Source organism: Mustela erminea, chromosome 9 (genome assembly GCF_009829155.1).
Source record: "Mustela erminea isolate mMusErm1 chromosome 9, mMusErm1.Pri, whole genome shotgun sequence".
In the NCBI taxonomy this organism is placed as follows: Eukaryota; Metazoa; Chordata; class Mammalia; order Carnivora; family Mustelidae; genus Mustela; species Mustela erminea.
In genome coordinates, this window is record NC_045622.1 from 29,618,422 (window position 1) to 29,631,071 (window position 12,650).

The following is a 12,650-nucleotide window of genomic DNA, read 5'->3' on the forward strand; positions in this document are numbered from 1 at the left end:
GGACATACCATACTTATTCTTCAGTAGTCAGCTCATTGTCCTGTGTACTAACACTTGCCTGAATGTGCTGCTGGGTCCATCTGCCCTCCAGATTCAGGCCTGCAAAATTCTGTGTGCCCTGTTCTTGTTGTGCTCTAGGCTCCACCAATAGAGAAAATGTATAACAAAGGAGAAGGGGTGAGGAGAATGAGGCAAGGATGTCAGTTCCCTCTCTCTCTTCCTGTAGTGTCATCATGGGGGTGCTGGCTGCTTGCTCTCCTCATGAAGGCATAGTTCTTGTTAGGGGGCTCTTTCCACATGGCTTCTCTCTCTAGGTTCCAGTCCTGCTTCATTTTCCTCCTCAAGTGTAGAACAGGTAGGGCCGGGGTGGGGAGCCCTACTCTTGTTTAGTCTTGGGAAACTTGATTTATTTTAGTGTTTTCTCTATACTCTGTCCTCTTTGGTATCGATAGTCTTCAAATGACCATTTTGAGTGTGCCTGAATCTATTTTCTGTCTGATGCAATTGGTGTCTTACAAAAGTTTGACTTTTGTTAGTGAATGACTGGCCTAGCAAAAGATCACCATGACTCAGTCGGCATGCTAGGGTATTGCTGGGATAGAGAAAAGAGGGAATTTGTAGTACAAGTCCCAAAACAGGGAAACACTTTGTATGGTTCCCTTTCTTTCCCTTCTTCCAACAATCCCAAATGAAATTTGGAGAAATCATAGTTAAGGGCGGGTCCTCCAAGGTCTGCCTGAAAATATGGGGGAGAGAGGGACACTTCTCTTTTGCTTGGTGCAGGTGGAAGTTTTGTCGGATATGAGGAAATTCATTCCTTCTTCAGGTTCCAACTAAAGAAATTGTGGCAGTGAAGAAGAGCATGGCTCTACAGTCAGACCCCTGGCTCTAATTCCAGCTCCTCTACTTATGCTCCAAGTCCTTGGAACAAGCTATTTAACTCCTCCCTGTCTCAGTTTCATCCTCTATAAAATAGGCATGATTCTACTAACTGCTTCAGAAGACTGAGGATTAAATGAGGTAATAATGTAAGGTGCTTAGAACAATCTAAGTACAGAGTCAGTGCTCAATAAATGCTAATGACTCTTCCTTCTCTTCCTACTCTTCTTCCCTTACTTCTTCTTCCTCCTTCTTTTACCCAGCTGTCTCCAGGAGACATTGGCCAATCTAGGACACTAGGGTTTGGTGGGGGCTCTACATTGGCTGGGTGTGGTTTCTAAGGTTACAAGTTTCAGTCCTGAATTTCTCTCCATCTTTTATGTCACTGCAGAGAGAGGAGTTTTATCATTCCCAGGCTCCATTTTACTGAAAGCTCCCTCCTCAAAAGGGCAAAATTGAATGCAATGATGGAAAGGAAATGCAAGTTCTCCACATAACTTAGCCACAGAAAAAACTATCGTAGTGTTTAAGAACACATCTGTTTTTGTAATGTGCCACCTGCTTTCTTTATGGGTTTACAGAAACCTTGCTTAGAGGTGATAATATTTATGGGAAAGTTCTTGTATTTCATTCAGCAGTCAAATAGGGAAAACAAAACAAAACACTTTTTTTTTTACATTTAAAAAAATTTATTTTATTTTTTCAGTGTTCCAAGATTCATTGTTTATGTACCACACCCGCTGCTCCATGCAATACGTGCCTTCTTTAATACCCACCATCAGGCTCACCCATCCCCCCAACCTCCTCCCCTCCCAAACCCTCAGTTTGTTTCTCAAAGTCCACAGTCCCTCATGGTTCGTCTCCCCCTCTGATTTCCCCCAATGCACTTTTCCTTTCCTTCTCCTAATGTCCTCCATTTATTCCTTATGTTCCACAAGTAAGTGAAATCATATGATGATTGACTTTCTCTGCTTGAGTTATTTCACTCAGCATAATCTCCTCCAGTCCCATCCATGCTGATGCAGAAGTTGGGTATTCATCCTTTCTGAAGGAGGCATAATATCCCATTGTATATACGGACCATATCTTCTTTATCCTTTTATCTTTTGAAGGGCATCTTGGCTCTTTCCACAGTTTGGCAATTGTGCCCATTGCTGCTATGAACATTAGGGTACATATGGCCCTTCTTTTCACTGAATCTTTATCTTTGGGGTAAATACCCAGTAGTGCAATTGCAGGGTCATAGAGTAGCTCTGTTTTTAATTTTTTGAGGAATCTCCACACTGTTTTCCAAAGAGGCTGCACCAACTTGCATTCCCACCAAGAGTGTAAGAAGTTTCCCCTTTCTCCACATCCTCTCCAACATTTGTTATTTCCTGTCCTGTTAATTTTGGCATCATTAGCCATCAGGGAAATTCAAGTCAAAACCACACTGAGATACCACCTTACAAAAAAATACCTTTTGATCCTAATGTGCCTTGAACTTCCAAAGCATGTTCCATTCACTCTGCACTTGTTTTCTCTGCCCAAGAATTCATATGTCATTTGGGTCCCTGTTTGGAGGGTACTTTCCCAAGGAGTCTATACTCAGGTGCCTTTCCAAGGTCTTCAGCACTGGCCTACTTGATACTCTTTCTGCTCACCTCACCTGGCTCTTCTTCCTACTGAATTTTGAATTGTGTTTGTTTATTGTTTTCCATCTCCACTAGAATATAAGCTCCTTGGGAACAGAAAAAGCTTTTCCTGCTTGTTCACCAGGTGTCTGGAGGTGTAGGAGAATGTCCATTATCTCTCTGTATTGCCTCTGCTCTGTGTTGTGGGAGGTGGAACCATTCAAAGGCAACCATGGAGACTCCAAACCTCAGGCCTCAGTCACCTCCAAGGCGGGCTCTAGAAGACCAGAGGGTCTTGGTCTTTCTTGGTCTTGGCAGTGCTCCTTTGGGCCTACTGGTCTATTTCTCCCTCAACCAACACTGCTAGCCCATGGAGATTGTACCATCCCTTATTGATTTCCCTGACCTTGCCTACACATATCTTTTTTATTAAACTTCTCATATTACACCTCAAACTGCCCATTTGTTTTAAGCCTGAAACTGACTGATCTTGACAACTGTTCTTGACATATATCAAAGGCTCAAAACATTGATTGAATATTTCCAAATGATTGGAAGCTAGGGAGAGCAAATATACTTGTTCCACAATTCCAGCAGGAATGCTTTCTTAAATGGAGAGAGATTACCATAGTGTCAACTAACATATAGATAGGAGATGTATTCTCAAATTATTTCAGCATGTAGAAAAAAGTGGTTTCAAAGGAATTATGTTTCTTGTATTTCTAATCAACCAGAACAGAGAATATATTTATAGATGAGGCTTTTCAAATGTCTGAAATAGCTCCTTTTTAGTGTTTTTGCTGCTACTTGTACATTTTTTCTCATTTTATCTTCTTTAATCCCTAAAAGTTCCAATACACATGTTTTCATCCAAGTCCTCAAGGAGTTGAATTAATTAACTTAACCCTTACACCCTCTGGGATGCCACAGAAAGAAGCATCCTTCCACACCCCCAGTTTCTCTGATGTTGCCTTTTTCTTGATTAACAGCTAACCAAGTTGTGCTAGAAAATATGTTAGTTCTGATTCTGGAATGAGTTTTGGATTTACAAAGCATAGTCTCCAGAATCTCTAATAATTAACTTTCCAAGTTAGCTTCCCCAGGCCCTGTGCAGGTGAGGTAGGCTGGAAATTTTAATGGGGAAGTGTCCACAGCAGATATAAAGCATCTTCCTTTCCATTTCACTAGCTATGTGCTAAATTACAAAACTCTGAGGAAATTAAAATAGATCCTCCTGAAAGAATTCAGTGCAAATGTGACAGTAGTTCTAGCTTGGGTTTTGAATTTCCCTTAAACCATTCACAAAACACACAGGGCAGGAAAACCAGACATGTAAGACAATATATACAACAAAACTAATTGACAAGCCATCCCTTGGACCCACAAAATGTGTTCAGGTACAGAAAACCTCAACTGTTCCAAGTCCTCTGTGGTGTCCATATTGTTTGGGATGAAACAGGAAAGTAAGAGGGTGTCTGATGGACCTAATAGCAGAACTCATAGCAGCCAATAGGTGAACACTGGTAAAAACAGTGGGTAATTTGAGAAGAGCTGCTGGAACTAGGATGGCTTTGGCCTACTTTAATTCACAAGTGAATGCAGGGGATGTTCTGTAACATTTTAAGGACTTGAGAAATCTGGGCCTCACCAACTATGAAACTAATCAGCTCAAGAGGCCTTCTGGGATAGAGATTCACACGAGGATATAACCTATTGGGAAGAGAAGCCAGACCAAACAGAACAGGGACAATGAGGCAAAGAAATGGGAGGTTCAGATAAAAGTTGGGAAAGGGATGGGGTTTGGTGACCATAGAAAATACTAAGCCAATGTTCTGCCCATTTTACTAAAGCAGCAGCAGCAGAAAAAACAAAAACAAAAACTGTACACATGAAGCTAAAAATGTTCTCCTGATCTCCCTTATAAAAGTCTATAAAAGCCAGTTTAATATAAAAATGAAGAATAGAAAAAGATGATGGTTGAATCCTAAATAATGTTTTTAAGAGAAATGTAAGGAACAGGATAACATCCCTACAGTCAAAGAAAGAATATCATAAATACAGGCTCGTAAAATAGAGGAAACTATAATCTCATATTTTAAAACAAGTTCCAAAGGCTTAAGGGAATAATGTAAGATATGAATAATCAGTATAAAAAAAGAATTAGAAAAATCTCAGAAAGGAGGCAATGTAAGCAAAGAAAGAAGTAGATAAATTTAAAGATGAAGAATGAACTGAAAGAAAGGGAGAGGCTGAAAAGGAGAAATTAATCATAACCTTAAATTTACTCAACAAGCACAGATAATTTCCAAGATTTTAGATTGGAGTGTGGAAAGTAAAATAATAAAGATTCTATCATGTAACATAGAATATCTTTATGAACAGAGGTGGAAAGATATGAAACACAGAGCAAAAGCCTAATAAATTGGGTCACATTAAAATGTCACAATCAGGTAACACTGCATACCCACTGGAAACATGCTGCTTTCAAGTGTTGGAGAACACATGGAACAACTGGAATTTTCATTTCTGTGGGATATGGAATATGGATTGGTCAAACCAGTGGGAACATTGGCTGTGAACAGCTGCTGAAGTGTAATGTATGTATATATTATGGTGATCCAGAAATTACCCATCAGAAACACACAATACATCAAAACTCAGCCACATAAAAGACTGGATGTGGCAGCATTATCATTAGTAGTATCAAATATTACAACCCAAATAGAGAAACTACCCAAATATCCATGAACAGTAAAAAAATATTATAGTGTATTCATATGATGGACTACTACACACAAACAAGTATACAAGAAACTGATGCTACACCTAACAATAGGGATGCATATTACAAACAAAATGCTGAGGAAAAAAAAAAAAAAGCCAGACACAAAGGTGTATATACTGCTCTAAATCAGTCTGATTTAGAGAAATCAGTCACCTCTAAATCAGTCAAAATGAATTTATTTTAGAAGTCAGGACAGTGTTACTGTTGGAGAGCTTGTAAGTACTTACTAGAACAGGATTGGGGATTCTATGTATTGTTCTTGGAGTTGGTTGTTTATATGGGTGTGTTCTCTCTATGAAACTCAGCTGAGCGTACATATGTTGTCATACTTTTATGTAGGTATGTTACTTATCAATTTTAAAATTTATGAAAAAAATCATGAATATTGAAATATATCTTGATATCTCTGTAAAAGTTACATAAAAAAAGTCAGCAGTAGAAACGCTTCATGAATCAAAAGTTTTTTTTACATACACGACTGCACTTATGTATTTAAAGTTAGATTCTTACTCACTCTGATTATCTACTCCTCAGTAACAAATAGGTACTGCTATTAAAAAAAACAAAAACAAAAACAAACAACTCTATTAGGATTCTATTATCAGTCCTCATTAGGTTTTAAGCATATATTAGTCAGGTATCCATTAAAAAAGTATGTTATATGAAAATTTCAAGGTGTTAATTGATCCCTCAGGGACAAATGAAGTTTCTTTCTTTTGTAGTTTCTTTGAAGCTTTGATTGGCTTCAACAAAGAGGCAACCATTGATGTAAGTTGAGTCCCAATCTAACTGTTTGAATGCATAAAAGATCTTAGTGAATATACTCAAAATGAGATTGACCTGCATTTCATGGAATTTATAAAGTTTCTTTTTTTCTGAGATTTATAAATTTCCTTTACTCTGTGGAATATTTTCTTAAGGCTGTATGGTATATTCTAATTTAGAGATGACCATCAGATCATCCTGTATTAGAAACTGTAAGTGACTTTGCAAGCTGACACTCTACCACAGACTAAGTACATTTATATGATGGAATAGTATATACATCCTTACGTTGGAGATGTCAGCTCAGTGTGGACACCATATTTAGACAGTATTACAAGTGATGTGTGTTCCAGAGCTAGGTAAGAGTCACAGTTAATTTCCCAAGGCCCTGTGGATATAATGACTAAAATGGAGTTAATTTTATATTTCCATCTCAGAAGTAAGATAAATAAGCTACAAATATTCAATAATCACAAACACTTGCAATTATCTTTTATAAGGCCAAATCTTCACCAGGTGCTGGGGATACCAAAATGAACAGATCTTGCCCTCAAAATGAATTCATAATCCTGCAGGGAAGACAGACAAGCAAACTTGCAAGTGGAGTTTCACAGAGTGAAGGTTGCCACTGTGCTTATGTACCATTTAGTTCCTGACTGTTTGACATCTCTCATCATATCAGCAGCACAAAATTCTCCACCTTCTATTAGGATGAGGATGGAGGAATGGAGCCTGAATTTAATACAGCCCTGGCAACTTGGACATTGGCCAGCCTGAATCACATACCATATGTTCCCCTCTCAGAGATGACACAAGTGGGCACTCTACAAAAACAACCCAACAAACTTATAGTGTCTACTATGCAGGCTCTATGTTAGATAAGGGAGTGTGTGTGTGTGTGTGTGTGTGTGCATGTGTGTGTGTGTGTGTGCATGTGTGTGTGCTTACCACAAAACTGTGTATTCTAAAACTTTTTACATGAATTCTGATCCTGTTTTCACAATCTTGTTTCCTTTAGGTCCAATTTATTTTCCTCTTTCCAATATTCATGTATTTTATTTTCTTTTCTAAGACACTGATACAATATTGAATAGCAGCAATCAAAATAGGCATGCTTTTCTTCTTTTAAAAATTCTCTGTAAAGATGATATTTGTTTGGGGGGTTAAATCTATAAAAATGGCAATTTTATACGTTTCAACATGATAGATACAATTTATAAGATTAATAATATTTCTTTCTATTCCTAATTTGTTAATCTATTTTCTTTTTTTAAATTTTTATTGTGTTATGTTAGTCACCATACAATACATCATTAGTTTTTGATGTAGCGTTCCAAGATTCATTGTTTATGCACCACACCCAGTGCTCCACAATATGTGCCCTCCTTAATACCCACCACCAGGCTCACCCATTCCCTCCCCCCTTCTCCCAAACCCTCAGTTTGTTTTTCAGAGTCCACAGTCTCTTGTGGTTGGTCTCCCCATCCAATTTTCCCCAATTCACTTTTCATTTCCTTCTCCTAATGTCCTCCATGTTATTCCTTATGTTCCACAAGTAAGTGAAACCATATGATGATTGACTTTCTCTGCTTGAATTATTTCACTCAGCATAATCTCCCTCAGTCCCATCCATGTTGATGCAGAAGTTGGGTATTCATCCTTTCTGATGGAGGCATAATATCCCATTGTATACACGGACCATATCTTCTTTATCCATTTATATGTTGAAGGGCATCTCAGCTCTTTCCACAGTTTGGCAATTGTGGCCATTGCTGTTATGAACATTGGGGTACATAGACCCTTCTTTTCACTACATCTTTATCTTTGGGGTAAATACCCAGTAGTTCAATTGCAGGGTGATAGGGTAGCTCTATTTTTAATTTTTTGAGGAATCTCTACACTGTTTTCCAAAGAGGCTGCACTAACTTGCATTCCCACCAAGAGTGTAAGAAGGTTCCCCTTTCTCCACATCCTCTCTAACACTTGTTGTTTCCTGTCCTGTTGATTTTGGCCATTCTAACTGGTGTTAAGGTGATATCTAAATTTGATTTTGATTTGAATTTCTCTGATGGCTAGTGATGATGAAAATTTTTTCGTGTGTCTGTTAGCCATTTGCATGTCTTCTTTGGAGAAGTGTCTGTTCATGCCTTCTGCACATTTTTTATATGATTATCTGTTTTTATGGGTGTTGAGTTTGAGGAGTTCTTTATAGATCTTGGGTATTAGCCCTTTGTCTGTAGTGGCATTTGGGAATATCTTTTCCCATTCTTTGGGTTGCCTCTTAGTTTTGTGGGTTGTTTCCTTTGTTGTACAGGAGATTTTGATCTTGATGAAGTCCCAAAAGTTGATTTTTGCTTGTTTCCTTTGCCTTTGAAGATATGTCTTGAAAAAAAGTTTCTGTGGCCAATGCTGAAGAAGTTACTTCCTATGTTCTCCTCTAAGATTTTGATAGATTCTTAATTTATCAAAAGAACATTGAGTTATTTTATCCATTTCAAGTTTATCTTTGTGTGTGGTGTGAGAGAATGGTCTAGTTTCTTTCTTCTATACATAGCTGTCCAATTTTCCCAACACAATTTATTGAAGAGACTGTCTTTTTCTCACTGGATATTTTTTTACTGCTTTATTAAAGATTAGTTGCACATAGAGTAGTGGGTCCACATCTGGGCTCTCTACTCTGTTCCACTGGTCTATGTGTCTGTTTTGTGCCAGTACCATGCTGTCTTGGTGATCACAGCTTTGTAGTAAAGCTTGAAATCAGGCAATGTGATGCTCCCGGCTTTGTTTTTCTTTTTGAACAGTTCCTTAGCAAGTCAGGGTCTTTTCTGGTTCCATACAAATTTTAGGATTGTTTGTTGCAGCACTTCAAAGAATGCCAGTGAAATTTTGGTTGGGATGGCATTGAATATATAAATTGCTCTGGGCAATATAGACATTTTAACAATATTTATTTTTCTGATCTATGAGCATGGAATGTTTTCCCATCTTTTTATGTCTTCTTCAATTTCTTTCACAAGTGTTTTGTAATTCCTTGACTACAGATCCTTTACCTCTTTGGTTAGGTTTATTCCCAGGTATCTTATTGTTCTTGGTGCTATAGTAAATGGAACCAATTCTCTAATTTCTCTTTCTATATTTTCATTGCTAGTGTATAAGAAAGCAACTGATTTCTGTGCATTGATCTTGTATCATGCCACATTACTGAATTGCTTTATGAGTTCTAGTAGTTTGAGGGTACAGTCTTTTGAGTTTTCCATAGAAGGTATCATGTCTTCTGTGAAGAGAGAGAGTTTGACTTCTTCATCGCCAATCTGAATACCTTTTATTTCTTTTTGTTGTCTGATTGCTGTTGCTAGTATTTCTAGTACAATGTTGAACAACAGTGGTGAGAGTGATCATCCTATTCACTGTGGGTTTTTCAAAGATAGATTTTATGAAGTTGAGGAATATTCCGCCTATCCCTATACCTTGAAGAGTTTTAATCAGGAACAGATGCTGTATCTTATCAAATGCTTTTTCTGCATCAATTGAGAAGACCATGTGGTTCTTCCCTCTTCTTTTATTGATTTGTTCTATCACATTGATTGATTTGTGAATGTTGAACCACACTTGCATCCCAGGGATAAATCCCCTTTGGTCGTGGTGGATAATCTTTTTAATGTAGCCTCTTTAAATGGATCTTCTTAGTTAGGATCTTCCTGAGAATCTTGGCATCCATATTCGTCAGGATATTGGTCTGAAATTCCCCTTTTTGTTGGGGTCTTTGGTTTGGGGATCAGGGTAAAACTGGGTTCACAAAAAGGTCTGAAAGTTTTCCTTCTTTTTCTATTTTTTTAAATAGCTTCAGGAGAATAGGTACTGTTTCTTTGAAAGTTTGGTAGAATTCTCCAGGGAATCCATCAGATCCTGGGCTCTTGTTTTTTGGGAGGTTTTGATCACTGCTTCAATCTCGTTACCAGTTATTGGTCTATTCAGGTTGTCATTTTCTTCCTGATTTAGTCTTGGAAGTGTATAGGTTTCCAGGAATGCCTCCATTTCATCTAGGTTGCTTAACTTATTGGCATATAACTGTTGATAATAATTTCTGATGTTTGTTTCTATTTCTTTAGTGTTAGTCGTGATATCTCCCCTTTCATTCATAATTTTATTAATTTGGGACTTCTGTATTTTATTTTGGATTAGTTTGGCCAGTGTTTAATCTTCCTGATTCTTTCAAAATAACAGCTTCTAGTTTCTTTGATGTATTCTGCTGTATCTCTAGTTTCTAACTCATCGATCTCTGCTCTAATCTTAATTATTTCCCTTCTTGTGTGGGGGGTTGGATTAATTTGTTGTTGATTCTCCAGTTGTTTAAAGTGTAAAAAGACTTGGAGTATTTGGGATTTTTCATTTTTTGAGGGAGGCTTGGATGGCTATGTATTTTTCCCTTAGGACCACCTTTGCCGTATCCCATAGGTTTTGGACCAGAATATCTTCATTCTCATTGGTTTCCATGAGTTGTTTACGTTCTTCTTTAATTTCCTGGTTGCTCCAAACATTCTTAAGCAAGGTGGTCTTTAGCTTCCAAGTGTTTGAATTCCTTCCAAACTTTTTCTTGTGGTTAAGTTCCAGTTTCAAAGCATTGTGGTCTGAGAATATGCAGGGAATAATTTCATTCTTTTGCTATCTGTTGAGCCCTGATTTGTGACCTTGTATTTGGTCTATTCTGAGGAAAGTTCTATGTGCACTCGAGAAGAATGAGTACCCTGTTGTTTTAGGGTGGAATGTTCTTTATATATCTATGAGGTCTCTCTGGTCCAATGTGTCCTTCAAAGCTCTTTCTTTGTTGATTTTCTGCTTGGATGATCTGTCTATTACTGAGAATGGCATGTTAAGATCCCCTCCTATTAATGTATTCATATGAATATGACTCTTTATCTTGATTAACTGTTGTCTGATGTAGTTGGCTGCTCCCCTATTGGGGACTAAATATTTACAATTGTTAGGTCTTCTTGGTGGATATATCCTTTAAGAATGATGTAGTGTCATTCTTTATCTCTGACTGCAGTCTTTAGTTGAAAATCTAATTTATATGATATGAGAATTGCTACCTCCTCCTTCCTTTGTGGCCCATTGTCATGAAAGATGCTTCTCCGCTCCTTCACTTTCAGTCTGGATGTATCCTTAGGTTCAAAATGGGTCTCTTGTAGACAACATATGGATGAGTCCTGTCATTTTATCCAATCTCCAACCCTATGCCATTTTATGGGAGCATTTAGGCCATTCACATTGAGAGTGATTATTGAAAGATACATTTTTATTGACATTATGTTGCCTGTGAAGTCCTTGTTTCTGTAGATTATCTCCATAAATTTCTGTTCTATGACACTCTTGTGTTATTTCTTGTAGGGCCTGTTTGGTGGTCCCATACTCTTAAACCTTGCTGGTCTTGGAAGATCTTTATCTCTCCATCCATTTTGAATGTCAGTGTTCCTGGATAAAGTATTCTTGGCTGCATGTTCTTCTCATTTGGTGCCCTGAATATGTCTTGCCAGCCCTTTCTGGCTTGCTAAGTTTCTGTGGACAGGTCTGACATTATTCTAATGGGCCTTCCTCTGTACATAAGGAATCTCCTTTCCCTATCTGCTCTCAAGTGCTTCTGTCTAAAATTATGATTCCTTAGTTTCCCAATCAGGTGTCTTGAGGTCTTTCTAGATTCTATGATCTTGGTGGATGACCTTTCTGTCTCTAGGACATGAATGCTGGTTCCATTCCCCAGATTGGGAAAATTTTCATGAAGAATTTGTTCAACTATTTCTTCTAGTCTTCTCTCTTTCTCCTCCCCCTCAGGGATCCCAATAATTATGATGTTGGATCATTTCATGGCATCATTTATTTCCCTAATTCTGTTTTCATGGTTTCTAAGCTGTTTGTTTCAGGCCTCATCCTGATCCTTTTTCTCTATCATTTTGTCCTCTAGATCACTAATTCTATCTTCTGCTTTGGTTACCCTAGCTGTTAGAGAGTTTTGATTAGATTGGATCTCATTGATAGAATTTTTAACTTCTTCCTGGGCAGCTTTCACTTATGCCCTAATCAATTCCATATTATCATTAATGGTTTTCTCTAACCTAGCCATTGCCTGGATAATTATAACTCTGAATTCCCTTTCTGACATACTGTTTATGTCCGTATCCAATAGCTCTGATAGAGAGGGCACAGTCTTTGAATTTTTCCTCTTTTTGGCATTCCTTCTCCTAATCATTTTGGTGAGAGGTGGTTGAGGGGATGTGTAGCTGAATATATCAACCATGATCCAGTGAATGTGCTCTCTGGAGTGCTTCTGATCAATTGGAAGTCACCACCAAAAAGGAAGAAAAAAAGAGAGGGAGAGAGAGAGAGAGAGAGAAAGAGAGAGACAGGAAAAAAAAAAAAAGAAAACCCAGCCAAAATGGGCCCCAAAGATGAAATTTATAAGGTATGCAAACAAAAACGTATAAACAAAAAGACGGACAAAATTAAATGACAAGATAAAAAGAAAGAACTCAGCCAAAATGAACCCCCTGGATAAGATTTATATAATACCAGAACAAAAAGAAATACACAGAAACACTGACCGAGGAAAAAGA